The 17,309-nt window shown below is 38.4% G+C and overlaps 1 long non-coding RNA gene across 4 annotated transcripts in view; it reads right to left on the reverse strand.

Moving 5' to 3' along the window:
- The window catches only part of LOC148654726 (uncharacterized), a 108,236-nt gene extending 93,656 nt beyond the window's left edge, over positions 1 to 14,580 (reverse strand). Inside the window, exons 1-2 of one of the 4 annotated variants that reach the window (XR_015941128.1) lie at positions 14,231 to 14,546; positions 2,484 to 2,537 (exon numbers count right to left, since the gene is read on the reverse strand). This is a non-coding gene — a long non-coding RNA (uncharacterized LOC148654726). Of the gene's footprint in view, positions 1 to 2,483; positions 2,538 to 14,230 lie in introns of all 4 variants that reach the window. The other 3 variants (XR_015941127.1, XR_015941126.1, XR_015941129.1) reach the window with 3 other exon arrangements.
- Positions 14,581 to 17,309: the final 2,729 nt, after the last annotated feature.

The following is a 17,309-nucleotide window of genomic DNA, read 5'->3' on the forward strand; positions in this document are numbered from 1 at the left end:
GCACATAACCCTGCATGGCAACATGAATAATTCTGAAAGTATCATGTATTTTAAGAAGATGTGCATTTTTTCATTTGTAATAGTATATTACAGAACCTCCCACATGCAATAAAGCAGATATTTTTAGTAGCTTTTCACGCCTTTGTCTAATCATGAGTTACTGTTTCCCCTGTTTTTACTTTTTAATTTGTGTGGTTATTCTCTTTTAGCTGCACTCATGAAAGCAAAGCATACAAAGTGTACATACAGTATGCAGTATGGCAGGTGCCAGGTATGTGGGAGCCCCCAATACATAATGAACTGGGTAACTATCACCCCCAGCACATGCATACAGGAAAAAAAAGTTAGTCAGCATCAGAACATTACTGAACTCTCTTGTTTCCTTTGATCTTTTTCCTATCAAAAAGACTGTAGAGCATTATCTTACTTTTACTGTATACTGTAGTAATGTAGTGCGTAAAAAAATGACTGTACCAAGTGCTGACATTTCAGAAGACAACACTCAGCCAATGATATTAAATACAAGTCAATGACTTGGGAATTGCTCATATGATTAATGAAAAACCATCTAATAGTAGTTTTATTTAAAACGGAAGCAACCCAACAATGGAAGGATGAAACTAGAAGAGGAATGAATTTGTTGAAAAGCACAGTCCATTTATCACTGAAGTAAAATTTGAAATGAAATGAAACCTCCATTATGAAGTTTCATAACATTAAGTGTCAAATGTAAAGTATCTCGCACCACGAACCCTTAAGATTTGTCCTGTCATCAGCATGTACAATAAAGTTCCCTGTCCTGTTCCCCTTTTGAGAACTTCCTCACTCTGTCTCAATTGAGAAGGCCATCTGAAAAGCTCTAGACTGAAGATTTTTTAGCTTTTGATTTACAGTTAACAGGCCACACAAAAAAAGCATTATGTTCTGAGGAACCCAAGAGCACACAGAATATGGTACAGGAGGCCAACCAGGGGTATTTCCAGCACATATATTGAAAACTCACCACACCGACCTCAGATAAGCTCATATGTGTGTGCAGTGTGCATATATGTTATTGGTAAACAAAAAAAAAACTGAAATCACAAATGGTGCCTTTTTTGGAAAGGCATTTAGCAGCTACACATCAGTTTCGCTTAGGCTGTTCTGGTGGAGGCAAACCAGTGCAATGTAGTCCTGTCTTTGTCTTATGGTCCTTTTATTGTTTTGCCCCACATGTTAGCTTGCAGCTTCATATGGGTTTAAGGACAAAGGGCACCACCAAAGATGATATTTAAAGACTGTGGGCTAAAATAGACCCAAATGGCTGGAAGGTCCTATATCCAGATGAACTCTCCCGATGATCTCAAACAGTCCAGCTTGTATTTATGTCAGGATCATGAACCAGTTTTCTGCATGTCCAGTGGGGGAGCATATTTCAATCCTCTGCCAGCAGAGCTCTTGAACTTTGATGTTGGAAACAACACTGACATCGAACGTTTCTGAAATTGTTTTCAGCATATTTGTGGTCGACAGCAATCAATGCCTCCTGTTATTTCATGATTCCTGTTCACAGTTGGCACAGACTAATTCAACTCTAACTCATACTATCAACATGGGTATCATATAATTAAGCTGTGAGTTAGAGCAATTTTGATGGCACAAAGAATATATACACAATATGTGGTGCAAAGCAATAGCATTTCAGGTCCTGTCTGGAACTTGGGTGCAAATCAACTCAAAAAAAATCATGCAAATGTGCATATTTGTAAACCAAAAAATTCTTCTGAACATACATTCATAGCACACATCATATGGAAATGCATTACCAGGTCTGAGCCTGACCTCATTAGATCTCATAAGCCAAGCAAAACTGGACCTGGTCAGTATAAGGATTAGAGACCACTAAAGAAAACTGCATTGTTCCTGTATGTGGTTAGTTATGGTGACTAGGGACAGACAATATACTACTGTACAGTATATGAGGTGCCAATCTTTGGATGAAATGTTAAACTGAGGTCTCTTCTACAAGGTCACTAAAAATCCTCTGGTACTGTTGGGAAGGAAAGTTAACCCTGACGTCATGGTTAAATCCCATTGTGAGCCTGCACAATCTGACATAGCTAAAGTTCCCTCTTAATGTATCTGGTGAAGCACCTTCTGTCTTTTCTAGCTGATTTGCGATGCAGTGGTGCTGCTGGCACAGAGTACCTGGCATACAGCTGAAGCAAGGGCTGCACTTCAGTGAAGAACATAGTGGGTGCTCTCCCCCCAAAAAGTACTGTGAAATCCTATGGGATGAAAATGCAATCCATTGTATGAATTATTACATCCATTTAATGTTTGATTAAGAAATTAGTGTTTTGAAGCTTGTTATCTGCTTTATAGGACGATAAGTGTAGTTGGTTTTCTTTTGCAAAAAAAACTGTGTTACTGTAAGGTCAACACTTAAAGGAGCCATGCAATTTAATGAACATGAAGGCGGAACATTGCCAGTAAGCACTTACCACAGTTCTCAGTGACCCAGCCCAGTCTGTGGTCTGAAACCATAGGGCTGAAACCTAAAAAACAATACAGAAGGAAGGTTGTTAGAACCCTAAAAGTCAATCTACCTTTCCCACAAGCAACCTTCCAGTTTGTAGATGCAAATGCATTACATGCATTCTCAAAACTGAAAAAACTTAGAGGCAGCCAGAGGCCCTCTGACAATTGCAAACATGCTGGTTAATTATTAGGTTACTGGTGAATGGGTTAGTGTCCACATTCTCACAAGGGTTCTATTAATGTCTGTTTAGTATAAAAAGGACTTGTACCGTGTTATGTGTTGGCAGTGTATGTAGGATTCAGAATGAAAGACGAAGGCGAAGATGAAGGCGGTGACGACGACAAAGATGATTTTTCTGAAAGTCTTTTTGTTTGCAAGAATTGCAGACTACTCTGAAATAAAACTCCCTGCACATTGAACTGTTGTCATTGTGAACTGTGGCATTTTATGGGCCTGGATCCTTGAGACAGCTCAATCTAAGTGTAAGGATGAATGATTAGCTGTCTAACAGAAATCTACAGACATACAGTAAACATATGTAGAATAAGACTGGTTAAAGTACAGAAACACGTTTATGGAGTGCTTATTCAAGGTGCATACCATCTCAAAGTGATTCAAAGTGTCTTCTCACTTCAAAAGGAAGAACCTGCATCCTGTCGTAAGCTACAGTAATAAGTAAAGGGCTCCAGAGTTCAGTATTGAGACAGCTGCTCTATCAGATTTTCCAGTTTTGATGACATGGCATTTCCCAGTCTGTTCCAGCCTGAGCCTTAACTCTTTGAGCACAAGTTTCTGGCTCATCTTTGCTCGTCAAACATCAGCTTATTCACACCTGAACAATGTGCTGAGTATCTAAATGGTACTTCTATTTGTAAAAGCGGATGTAAAATCGCTCATTTGGGAACAAGGTGAATTTTGGTAAAATACTATCTGTAACACTATACATACATCAAGTGTTCTGCTTTCTATGGTATTCACAGTCTTGTTTTGTAACTGTGCCTGTTTGAGGAATTAAAGGGATGAGATTGTGACCAACCTTTTAGATCCTGTTTTTTTTATTAGACATCTAAACACTGTTTTTGAGTAAAATGAGCTACAGTACAGTACTGATGTCTGTAATACAGAGGTTTTAGAATCATACAACAATCCTTCAATGAAAAATCTGCCATATTAAAAAAAACACCTAATATGCTAAGATCAAGAAATTTGATTTGTAGTCTTTACTTCAGTTACAAACCATTGTCTGCAATTTGGTATCAACTACATCCTTGTACTTTCCCTCATACTGTCTCTTTTTAAAAAATGAACCCACGATGGGTCTTTATCAGCTCAGCAAAATCACTTCTTTCTGTGACATGAGTGTTTGAAAGCTTCCACATATACTGAGAGCCACTAAAAATGCAATACAATAGTATTGGAAACAAAGGCATTTGTTGCCTTTTCAAAGTCACTTTGCATTGCATAGTAGAGAATAAATGAATAAATGCCTGAAAAACTAAGAAATGTGTAAAAATAGGTTTCATATGTTGTCACAACCTTTCCAAGATTAATCAAGTTGAAGGCCTGAACCAAAACATTTGTATTTAGTCTCCAACTGCAAACCACAACAAAAACTAGCTCTTGATAGTAGATTTTCAATGGTTGATAAAAGAATCTCATAGCAAGACCTGGAATTGTAATACAGTATATAATTTGCAGGCACAGTGATATAGATTAAATCAAGGCCAAAAGAGTCCATTGAACTGTTTGTAGAGCTATAGAAAAACTACATATACATCTGTACTCAGTGATACTCTCCTAGAGGTATTAACATTGAGCCATTAATACAGAAAATAACTTTTGTATGTGGCGGGTTTACTGAAAAGCAAGCACATTGTATCAAGAAAAAGGATCCTGCATTATGCGTTGACTTTAGAGAGTTGAAATGAAAATCAAAACTGCTAAACTAAGCACTGAACCCTTGCAGGTGCATTTGTCTATTCAAAGTCCTGCTTTCAACATGCCCGTGTGTGTAACTCTATGGATGAATTTATGGTACATGTTTTTTAACTTGTTTCTGGATTTCCAAAAGGCCTGATTAAGGAAAACGTTTATTTTTCCTGACAATAAACCATTTACCTTGTGTGCAGAGATATACAGTATGTGGCTTATTCTTAATAGTATGGCATCGGTTACACTACACCTTTATAAAACAGTCCAATACTGCCATGCAGTGGATGTTCACACTCTTCTACAATCTTACTCTTACAATACATTAAACACTGAGTGATCCATTAAAGCAAGAGACTCTGATTGCAGTTTTCAAGAGACCCGGTGTCTTGTATGTTGTATAAACCCCTAGTGTTCCAATTCATTGATAGCTAAAAGCTTATTGGTATTTTAAAACAGTTAAATCATCTTCTAGAAATATGAATGTAAACTATTAAGTAAAACATCACATAGTTCAGATCTGAATGTTAACAGAAGTAAAATTGGAAGTAAAAGAGAAAAAAGAGCTAATTAATTTGACACAATATAACCAAGCTAAGTTCTACATTAATCTTTAGTGAAAAGATAGATCGTTGTTTTCAAAAAGAATTTCTAATGGCTTTAGGCTCCGAGTTTCAGAGACATGGTTTTGCATATGAGATGCTCTGTCACCCACAGTGTGGAGCCTAGTTTTCAGTATAGCAAGAAATACTAATCCAGCAGATCTTAGATTAAGAGCTGGACTATACTTTTGCAATAAGACCTTAAGATAAAGTATTTAGTACATTAGGGAGGACCACAATATACAGCAAACCAGTCTTGATTGAAAAAAGGCACATACTGTATCAATATCTGACATTCAGATAGAGCAAGGGCCTTAAGTGAGCAATGTTATACACACAGTCAACACAACGTCTACAGTATGAAGTATTTAACCTTAGCATCATTAAATGTCAACAACGTTTAACCCACTGAGTTTGGGAAGCTATCTAGGGCCTACAAATATATTGTCAGTTGTTTAGTTTAGTCAAACAGTCACAGTAAGTTCTGTTGTATTCGTAACGTATCTTAATACCAAATACACACCTGTAAGTGCAGAAACTGCAGTAATAGTATTTTTTCTGGTCTATAAGTCCGAGTATAAATTCACATAATATTGAGACCCAAGGCCAATAACCCTTAGCAAATAATCTGACCAAGAAGCAATATATAAATAGTAGATAGACATAAAATAGATATTAAAGAGTTCAGTAGAATATCCCATGGGCAGTCAGTTATATAGCATAACCTTGTTCAAGAGTAATTCCAATCTTTCAAACACCCATTATCTTGAAGTAGAAGTAATATCAGACACCCCAAGAATTCACTTCTGTATATATTTGAAGAAATAAGAAACACATGAAAAATAGTGGTGCAGTCTTTAGTATGGTGCACACTTTAGTGTGGAGTTTGTGTGTTCTCTCCATGTATGCGTGGGTTTCCTCCAGGAGTACCATTTTCTTCCAATGACATACTGATAGGTTAATTGGCTTTGGCGAAGAATTGGTGTAAAATGTGTGTGTCTGCCCCGTGACAGACTGGAGTCCTGTCCAGGCTGTATCCCGCCTTGCGCCCGTCGCCTACTGGGATAGGCTTTGACTTCCCTGCTACCCTGATTTGGATAAAGCAGTTAGAAAATGGATGTTTAGTTTTGAATGATTTATTTCATGAAGAAACATCTGAGAACTTGGTAAAATCCGACTATGCATTTCATTTTACAAAGTAGTGTTCAAAATAGGCATAGCCTGCCCTCTGCTGGAAAGTGGTATAAGTCTCACACATTGTGTCCACAGCATTCATTTATACAGTCTGTTTTATTAGGATTGTTAATACTGATCTATATCATGTTGTCTTCTGTAATGACTGTATACTCATAGAGCCAACGCAGATGTTTTCTGCAAAAGCTGTTTGAGGCCTAAATTGACACAGAACATTTATTTATAATTATAAGAGGAGATAATGTACTGCATTCTTCTTTTACAAAATTCCTTGAATATATACACAATACAAAACTGCAGCCATTTTTTATTTGTTACCTGCTGTTTGTATGTACAAATGCTTAGGGAATTTTACTAAATAAAGCAGCGAGATCACTTAATTTCAAAAACCAGTCCTCTTGGGTTGGAATAGGTAAGAGCTCTGTAGTACTCATGGGCACTCAAGGAGATGCATAGACCCTGTATCTGTTAGACTTGACTAACATACTTTGAAGATGATCAGCAACCTGCTTCAGCCATTTCTGAGAATGTCTGCCATAATGGAGGCAGCATTAGGAGACTCATGGACAAACTCTGCAGTGCCCATGGGCCACAGAGGTATCAGGTATCAGGTATCAGTGCTGTCCTGTTGACTGGCACAGTAACTCACAGATGTTCATACGTGACCTGGATGGGGACTCTTTTTTACTGCACTACAGCGGATGGTGTCCAAGTCCTATATGTGTATCATTACAGGTGTTGAAATGTGGCCACTCTAAGATACTGGAGCCAAGAACACCACTCAAGAAACTAAAAAAAAAAAACCTCTCTCCTCCAAGGTGGACCTTGCATCTGTTTTCTGGTACAATTCTTGTTCTTCCAGATGCCCTCGGCTAAGAATTACTGTCACATGCTGGACAAGTGGTAGGAGACAATTATCTGGAAAATTACCAGAATGCTTTATCTACGTGTTATCTTACTGTACAACAACACCAAGTCACACATCTCAGTGTTTACGATGTTATGCTGGACTATCTCACAGGGCTGAACTGGCTCTGACCATTACTGTAATTAATAGTCATACTGTAGAAATTGTCAGCGACTACAAGTACTTGGGACTGGTCACAGACAAAAACCTGAGCTGGGACAAATGCTGCAACACCATTTATAACTGCACTGTTTTTTGCATTTGCACTGCATTTTGCATTGCATTTGCATTTTGCACTGTTTGCTCATGTGTGTACCTTTGCACAGTTTTTAACAGATATGGGTACTGTTGCACTGGTACCACACTTGTGGTTTACATTGTTATTGTTATTGTATTTACTATTGACTTGTCTGCTGTTCTGTATATACTGCACCTGATAGACTAATGTCTACTGTAATGCTCTACTCGCTGGGGTACCTAAATCTATTTTGAACAAACTGCAGTATGTCCAAAATTCAGCAGCCAGAATCCTAACCAGGCCTAGTGCAAGTGATCACATTACTCCTATCCTGGAGTCCTTGCACTGGCTTCCGGTCAAATTCCGTGTGGACTTTAAAATTCTCATGCTCACCTATAAGGCTATGCATGGCTTGGCACCTCAGTACCTGTCTGAACTATTATCGCCCTACTCCCCACATCGCAACTTTTCCTCTTCTAATTCTGGTTTCCTGTGCCCTGAGCCCGTCTACATTGTATGGGTGACAGGGCCTTCTCCTGTTATGCCCCCAAGCTCTGGAACTCTCTGACCAAGGATATCGGAGAGTCACCTTCTCTAAACTCCTTCAAATCCAGACTCAAAGCCTTCTTCTTTAGAAGAGCCTTTACTTAACTGGTTCCATTCTTCACCCCTCTGCTTTTCTTAGTACCACCATCCACGGTCTCCTCTGTATATTGTAATTGTGTTTTATCTTGTGTACTCTTTTTATTTATTGTTGTTGTTATTCTGTAAAGCACAGTGACTCTTTTTTAAGGAAACTAAGCTATTGTAAGGTAGACAGAGCCATCCTAACACTTTTCTATAAGTCTTTTATTCAAAGTGTCTTAACATACTGTCTCATTTGTAGATTTAGTAACATCAGCATGAGGGATTGTAATAGGCTAGAAAGACTAATCACAATAAGTAGCAAATAAACTGGGGCAAATCAAACCTCTTTATATATCCGGTACAAACAGCAGGTGGTAAAGAAAATAAAGTGTATTATGTCTCTCACCCCCTCCACTGCGAGTTCACACTTCTCCTGTCTGGGAGACGCCTCTGTGTCCCCAGGTGCAATACTGATAGACACAGGAAATCTTTCATCCCCACTGCAATATCTCTTTCAAACAATGTAGTATAATTATCTTCTCCCTTATCCTGCTGCAACACTTTTGCACTGACTTCTTAGTTGGTAAACATTTTGTCATTATCTTATGTTGGGAGCGTGCTGGAAAGCAAATTTCCCTAATAGGACAGTGAAGTTTGAATTGAATTGATCTGACCTGGCACTAATTGTTGTCCCAATGCATTTTGAGGGCACTGCACAAGTCAGAACTGTTAACTGTTATGCTTCACACGAGATTAATATGAATTAAAAGTACAATACACTATGTTTTATTTTTATGTACTTCCATGAATGAATCTGATCACATTAGAAGCAAAACATGATTTGGGGTTAACTTAGTGATTTAAAGTGGCCATAAGTACTGGGCCACTTTCAACCTTTTAAACTTTCAGAGGTAAATCTCACTTTTTATAATCACTTAAGATGTTTTGTTGCAACTACTTTAAGGTCTTGCCTATTCTTGGGGTGTTCCATCTTCCTTTTCCCCCCATCAACACATAAAAGTATGGTAGCAGTTTCTTGTACATACAGTAATCAGACAAAATGCTTCTGTACATGTTGGAAATTATTCTGCTGCAATTATTTATTTTATGTTAATAAAGATGACCAAGCCCAGGCCATGTCATTACCAGACTTTCAACTTCATTACCCATCACTCCTTTTCGGTAGAGGTCCTCTTTAGCTATCTGTCTCTGTCTCTCTGTGGGTTTTACACTGCAGGTATGACTCATACAGTAAACCTCTGTCTCTCATCTCCTGGGCATCTCCTAACAGCCTCTGGGATTACATATCACTGTTGTAGACCCCTTTTGGAAGAAAGAGGTAATGGTGAAGCTCTCTTACTCATTCAATGTAGTTGAATCCCTTCGACGTCAAAATTCCCCTCGGCAGCATTCTCAATCTGCACAGGAGTCTACTATACAGTCCTCATGTCCCTTTTCTCTCGGTATGAGATTCACAGTAGTAGGGGATCCTCCTATATTATAATTGGTCTGCCACTACCAGGGCCTGCTATCAGTCCATTTAAAAGCAGTGCTTTCAGCCACTAAAAAAGTTCCAAAAGTCATGTTCTTAGTCTGCTGGACCTGTTTGGCCAGAGACACAATAACCTGCCAGTCCTGCTTGGTTAAAGGCTCATTTAGGTAACTTCTCACAGGATCAGTTAGTATTATTCTTTCTTCCCCGGGGTCTTATTTTTCCAGAGTCTAGGTACAAAATGAGGCTCACTTCTTTAGGAACTTCCTAAATATTCAGCTGAATCTTGGAGAACCTGAGTTTAATTAGGTTTCCTATGTTAGGCATTTCCCTCACTAAAATTCCTATGTGTACACCCAAATAAAACAAGATCAGAGGCCTCTTCCACGGAGGGTGTTTGCGCCCTCATGTGGCTAAAATGATGCCCTCTTCACACACTGGCTACAGTATGTACAATACAAATAAAAGCATCACCATAGCAGTTCTTTTACCATTATTTCTGGAAACATCCCCTTATTCTTAATGCAATGCAATCGGTTTTCAAAAACTCACTTTCACTACTGAGTAATCAGTCAGTTAGCAGTAGAAAATAAAAGTAAATTTACCACAGTTAGGAATGGCAATAAATTTCACCTACTAAGCCATTACTTAATTAATGTATATTCTGCCAATGCAACCACCATCACAACAACAATAATAATAAATAGTAGTATTTATTAGATTAAAAGTGGCTCCTCAAAATGCTTAATCTGAAACTGTGTTTAGAAATCAGAGAAAAAAAAGATGACGGACTCCATACTTCCCACTACCAAACTAACCTAAGGGTTCTTCTACCTCCAGGCAACAAGACTGCTAAATAGCCAACCTGCAGCTCCTTTAGCAAATCACCCGTAATGGCTACATGGACATACAGTTTTCATTGTATTCAGCACACTGCACTACTTGGACATAATATATTGCATAGACTATGGACACATAGCAGCTCTACTCATATTGAGTTTTATTCGATTTCTATTACATTATCTATTATTATGCAACCTTATTTTCATTACCTCAATTTTGTGATTTTTGTGTTTTTGTGATTTTTCTGATTTCTGTGATTCTTGTGATTTTTCTGAGCTCGCGGAAAAGACATTTCATTGCCAGCAACTACTGCTGCACGCTGTATTGTTGTGCATTTGATAAATAAACTTTGATTTGATTTTTTTATGTTATTAAGGGTTATTTTATACTATTTATACTAACCTAAGGGTATTTAAAATGCAGGTACTCAGTCTGGTCATTCTTGTACTCAAAATGTTTTGTTTGCTAGTTTAACGTCTACTTTGCATTGTTTCTTTCATATAAACCACTCAAAAACACTATAAATGTTGTGAGAATTTATGGATGTTAATGGATGGTATGGATTTAATGGATCTTTTTTTTTAATGAAGCAAATGCAAAACCCTAGTGACTTCCTATGGATTTACCTTTACATGTCTACATGATCTAGATTTTAAGATCAAGCCCTAGGTTTCTAGGATCTTGAGGCTTTTCTTTTAAACTTTTCTTTGATGGGCCTGTGTTTGGTACAGTACTTGTTAAAACTTGTAAACTTGTAATAATCACTGACTACAAGTTCACAGTGTGGAAATACAGTATATTGTGCAGAAGAACTATAGCATTCTGCAGATAACAGTTTGGTTAACTTCCTGACTGCGAAAGGTACAGTAAATAATTGAGCTATTCTACTTTTTTTAGCCACAAGAGGGAAACTGCAGAAGAGCTGCTTTTGCACCTAGAGATATTACTGCAAGAACTGAAGATTTAGTGACTCCGTGAGTTAAGGAGCTAGTTTTTAGAGGCTCTTTTTTCTGGAATGCAAGTAAACTGATGCAAGACAAGATCATTGACTGGGGAAAGAAACTAATCTTTGCTCCCAAGATATTCTTTCAGAAGAATTTAATGTCTTTCTGGATCTAGTACTATGAGAAACCTTCTTAATATGTCATAGACTGAATGAAATGCTGAGTTTCCCTGGATCGAGCCAGTTCTTTTTGTTCTTTAAAACCTAAAAAAAAACGTTTTAAACTTTCATCTGGTTTATATGTTTTCATTTTCAATTATCTCGGTCAGTTACATCTTTGGTCTAATTAAAATAACAAAAGAATATCTGTCATTCTGTTCTAGATTTGACTGATGTTCAGTGAGTACCAACATGCTGCTTGGATGCTATACAGTACAATCAGAGATTGCATGCTGTTTGCTCTTATGCTTACTTATTCTATCATCACAAATTGATGTTCTTTTAAACTAAATCAAAAACTTCTTGCCTACTACAAAGACTAAGTAACTGACTGTGGCTTGGCACAGGCTTGTTATTCCTAACCAAAAGAAATCTCAAAAACTTTGCAATGACAAGAAGCAGAATCAACAATACATAGAAATGTGAAACAAATATTGCTGAATGCCTATACTGTGTTTTAAAAACTACTGTAGGCATCCTCAATATTTATCCTGGAAGAACAGTGTGTCTACAGGATTTCAGTCCACCTGGGTTTGAAACTTCCTATATCAGCTCATTATTGGTTTAATTGGACCCATTTAACAACTTCTCACAGCTCTTCAGGTTCTGGTGTTTTAAAGAGACCTGGAAATTATCCATACACACCAGATCTCTAGGATAGGAACTGGGGACCATGATTAAAAAGAAAGAAATGTTAAATATATAATACGTTAGGCAGGTGTGGCATATTCCTTTCCAAAGGACTATGATGACAGTGGATTTGGTTCAAACCAGGCCTTAAAAGCCTGATTACCTGATCAACGGGATTAACTGCATGTCCCAGAGTCAAAGATCTTGGCCAGCAGCCATATCACCCTGCAACTCACAACTGGCAACCCACTGAAGCTAAGCAGGTGTGGAGTCTGGTCAGTACCTGGATGGGAGACCTCCTGGGAAAAACTAAGGTTGCTGCTGGAAGAGGTGTTAATAGGGCCAGCAGGGGGTGCTCACCCTGCGGTCCATGTGGGTCCTAATGCCCCAGTATAGTGACGGGGACGCTATACTGTAAACAGGCGCCGTCCTTCAGATGAGATGTAAAACCCGAGGTCCTGACTCTGTGGTCATTAAAAATCCCAGGACGTTTCTCAAAAAGGAGTAGGGGTGTTACCCTGGTGTCCTGGCCAAATTTCCCATTGGCCCTCACAAATCATGGCCTCCTAATAATCCCAATCTATGAATTGGTATCATTACTCTGCTCTCCTCCCCATTGCTAGCTGATGTGTGGTGAGGGCCTCCACTATGACTGGAGGATACTGCACAATAAATAAGACAGGTGTCTGAAAATAAGTCTATAAGGAGGACTACACGTGGAACAAAAAAAAGCACATTTGAAGCGCCGAGAGATTATTTTTTGAAATGTCAAAAAACTAATCGACTAGCAGATCTTAAACTAGTTCTGAAAGTCGAAGGCAGTATTACTAATATTTATCCAAATAAAGGACACTACAGATACGGTATAGTACTGTAACGCAACGGGGGGCTGAGGCGGGCGCCCTTGCCGCATTAGGTCGGCCCCTGCACCGTCCGGGGCTCGAACCCGGGACTTCCGCGTCTCTCTGCAGCGACCTAGCCCCGTGAGCTAAAGAGAGATCACGGGGCTAGGTCGCTGCAGAGAGACGCGGAAGTCCCGGGTTCGAGCCTCCAGTCGGGATGGGGCCGACCAGATGCGGCAAGGGCGCCCGCCTGAGCCCCCGTTGCGTTACATTGGTGTCAGAAGCGGGGTGGGATAGCCCTTCGCCGGGGACGGCGATTTAAGCGGGGGAGAGTGTAACGCTTACGGCCGACAAGCAGTGTGTGTAAGAGCCGGCGTACCAGAGCGGGTGACGTCACCGCCCTTCCCTGTGATAGCAGGACCACAGCTACTGGGCTGTGGAGAGATCTCTCTTTAGCTCACGGGGCTAGGTCGCTGCAGAGAGACGCGGAAGTCCCGGGTTCGAGCCTCCAGTCGGGATGGGGCCAACCAGATGCGGCAAGGGCGCCCGCCTGAGCCCCCGTTGCGTTACAGTACGTTCTCCTCTCCCCCTCCAACTACCACTTTGCATGAACTAATATTTCTAATTTAGAAAATCTGTGTGATTTACTGTATGTATAGTATTACGCAGATTTTTGTTCTAATATACGTTCGGTTTAAAATTCATCACATATACTAAAAATCTATAAATATTTCCTATATTTAGATATTCCGTACATAATTTAATTAAAAATGGCCTATACATGTGAAAATCATTATTTTATAGTTCAAAACATGCAGATTGTCTAACGCTATGGGACGAAATCAACCAACCCACCGTTTACTTGATTAATGTATTTATTCAGCAAGTATAAGATATACTGTTAAGTTAGGAACAGTGTAAGTGATGATTATTAAAATGTAAAAAAATAGATAAACGTAATATATTTATTACTTGAACTGTACAATATTACAAATCTCCAAAATAAACAGCTACTAATATGAGGTGAACCTTTATGAGAACGATCCACCGACACACTTATTTCTATGATTGTGCTACACTATGCATGACTTTGACCTTTCAACTTGACACTGAAGTGAGTGAAATGTTACTCATGTACACTGAAAATACACAACCTGCAGAAAGGGGCTGTCAGGTTAAATACTCCTGTTTCCATTTTGCATAACCAACAAGTACAAACTTAATGGCAATTTTTAATACCGACCTTGTTAAGAGCACGGATCAACTCCAGCCTCTCAAAATCCGGTACTTCAGTCCTTCGTGCACAAATGAGTCCTCAAGCATACCAAGTAGTACTGTTTTAGCATTTCTACCAACTGCATTACTTCTGTTTTGACGTCATTCACGGCGGCGCTTAAAAGCAGCAGGTCTGAAGAGTGAAAATGTAATTTAGAAAACAGGAAACACTACTGCAGATAAAGACCACAAACTCTAGTTGTTAAAATACTGACAAATACTAAGCGTACCCCCCAAAAGCGCAAACACAAAACGAACGCATTCTAACCCGAGCAAATCTTGCTCCACGCAATGGGTTCGTTTCACAAAACCCCGACAAAAAAACTTGTAAACGGACACATCAGTGCTGAGGTATAATTTCACGAGTAAAAAGGAACAGGTGTTTTTATACCCAGGCACAGCTCATTTCACTTAATCAAACGCGATCAAAATGCGAACGAATTTCATAGTAAGCACGCAGAGATTAACTATATGCAGAACAAAAAAAAGACATATACAAGTATATACAGTGTATATTTTAAAAATAAAGAAAAAATGAAATAGTTTATATCGTGGAACCATCTTTTTCATTATCTAGTACAGTACATCTCACATGCCAATGTAGTCTTCAGTTTAATCTTAAAAGTATTTCTCTTTCTAGTCTGCCTGTGAATTTCTGATCAGAACATAGAATATGCAATCTAAAATTAAATATATATATATGAAATGTAATAAAAATATTTACACTAAATAAACTGGATCAAATGCTAGGAAATATCCTGATGACAAAACTCCTTCCTTTTTAAATTTCATACAGTATATTGGTCTAAAGTCAAAAGGAAATAATTTTAATTTTACACAGAATTTTATGAATTACACAGTATTTTCAGAGTAGTCTTCTTAAAATAACAAAGTCCCTCAAGACCTACATCATTAATTAATGATCTTTCAAAGATTTAATTACCCCAATTATTTACAAGCACAACTGAGCAAGAACATGATAGTCTTATCAGCCTTGCAGCCCATTTAGGGGATTAGTCTTCAGTTTACTAATTGCTGTTAATTAGAAGTACAAAAAAAGTCAGTGTGGTGCTAAACTGAGCATGAAATTAAATATATCCCTTATAAGTGAGCCACATTCACAAAGTTATCAGGAAAGTTTTTTTTGTAGCAGGTGCCTTGGCATTTTATTGAACAAAGATGAAGTAAGCAAATTAATCATTAACAACATTCATGAACTGGTGATCTACTGTGACAACCACTCACAAGTGAGCTACTGTACTACTGGAAGCGATACAAGCTGTGTTTCTGCGACGCATGCTTTGTACCAGGTTGTAGATGTTGTAGATCGCCCCACTTCTCTCATAGGATCTGGGTAAGCACGTTCACAAGTCTCTGAGCCCTTGATGGCATGTTGTCATGTTCAGTGGGGGTTCAAGTCTGCTGAGTAGGTCGTCCACAATTTAACTGTAACATTCTTATCAAACGATAAAGCTGTTATAGGACCAGAACAAGGAAGTGCACCAGAATTGTGTCACATCAGGATGTGATCACGTGACAGAAAGGGCAAAAAAGTGAGGTTACCACAGATCACTACAGGTGGAACCCATATATTTGAAACATAGACCTCAACGCCACTTAGACAAGACAACAGTTAGCATATTGTTCTGAGAGTTTGCTTTCAATTTCCTAACATCCACCAGGGTGGTGTACACAAATCCATGATTCATCACGAACCAAGGATGAGGTGTAGTTCAGTATATCGATGGCACAAAGGCATTGTTCTCTTGATAATCAAACATATTAGCTCCTTTCTCAATTTTGTTCTGTTTTCAGCGGGGTTAACTTTTAAGAGGTTAAATTGCTTCATCACCAGTGCTCAGTCTACTCTCTCACTAATGAGGGGATTTTGTGCTTTTGCAAATCCATTGAGTGGATCACCGTCTGACAAGAATGATCAATGAATCACGTTTCTTCTGATGCTCAGTACACATTCTCAGCAATGTCCGAAACACTATGAGTTTAGGTCTTCCCTGTCCCATTATTTGAAGGAAGCAGGTTCTTCTTAGACTGTGTCACTACCTCACTAAATTCACAGTTCATTGAGTATTAGCAGAAATTGACTGTTTACTTTTTCCCCACACATGACAAATTGATTATGGTTGGTTTTCAAAAGAAAGCAAACAATAGAACACCCATAATTGTACTGGATTTATCAAATAAATGATTAGCGTATATAGGAGCTAAAATGATAAACTAAGCAGAAAAATCTATGAGACATTTCTGTCATAGACAGCAAAGGTCTTTTGTAAGTGGTAGGCATTACTTTAGCAACTGTGTGTAATAGCCTATAGTGTAATAAACTTTAAGCACCAAGCGATAAAGCAATGATGATTTCATAAAGAAATTCACATCTACTTATCATTACAGTCGGCAGTCTGTGGGGAAATTTGAGGTCAAAGACAAAAAATGTGAGATGAATGACAAAGTGTCATGAACAAACGTAAAGGCAACAAGAAAGGAAATGCATGAAAATCATTAAACGAAAGAAACATTTGCCAACAATGTCACAGATGTGCCAAAATTCAAGCATAATGAACATTTTGATGTTCCTTTAGTTATTCCTAACATTAATGAACAAATGTTTTCCAGATTGTTCTGGCATACCTAAAACTCATTTGTTCAAAGTCTTGGCGGCGTGAATAACGTGGTTCTGGGGGAAAATTAAACAGCCACTTGTGTCTTATGGTTATGGGTGATTATTAATATTATTATGAGTGTGACTGTGTGCCATTCCTCAGACAGTATGTATGACTAAATAAAAGGGACTTTTCTGCAAACATGTAATAAATGAGAAACAATGCATAAATGTCTGTATGTGTGACCTCAGCTCAGAAATGCCTATTAGTGGGTTTACCAACTCTTTACATAGTTTTTTACATTGGTAATCATTTGGCAATAACAAAGCATCTTGAATATTAACAAAAATTAGAAAAAGGGAAATTTGTCATGATAATGTCTTATGTCACCAAAAGCAAAATGGTCTCCCTTATTTCTTTTAGTCAGAA

The sequence above is a fragment of the Lepisosteus platostomus genome, chromosome 9 (genome assembly GCF_059453375.1).
Source record: "Lepisosteus platostomus isolate fLepPlt1 chromosome 9, fLepPlt1.hap1, whole genome shotgun sequence".
Lineage (NCBI taxonomy): Eukaryota > Metazoa > Chordata > Actinopteri > Semionotiformes > Lepisosteidae > Lepisosteus > Lepisosteus platostomus.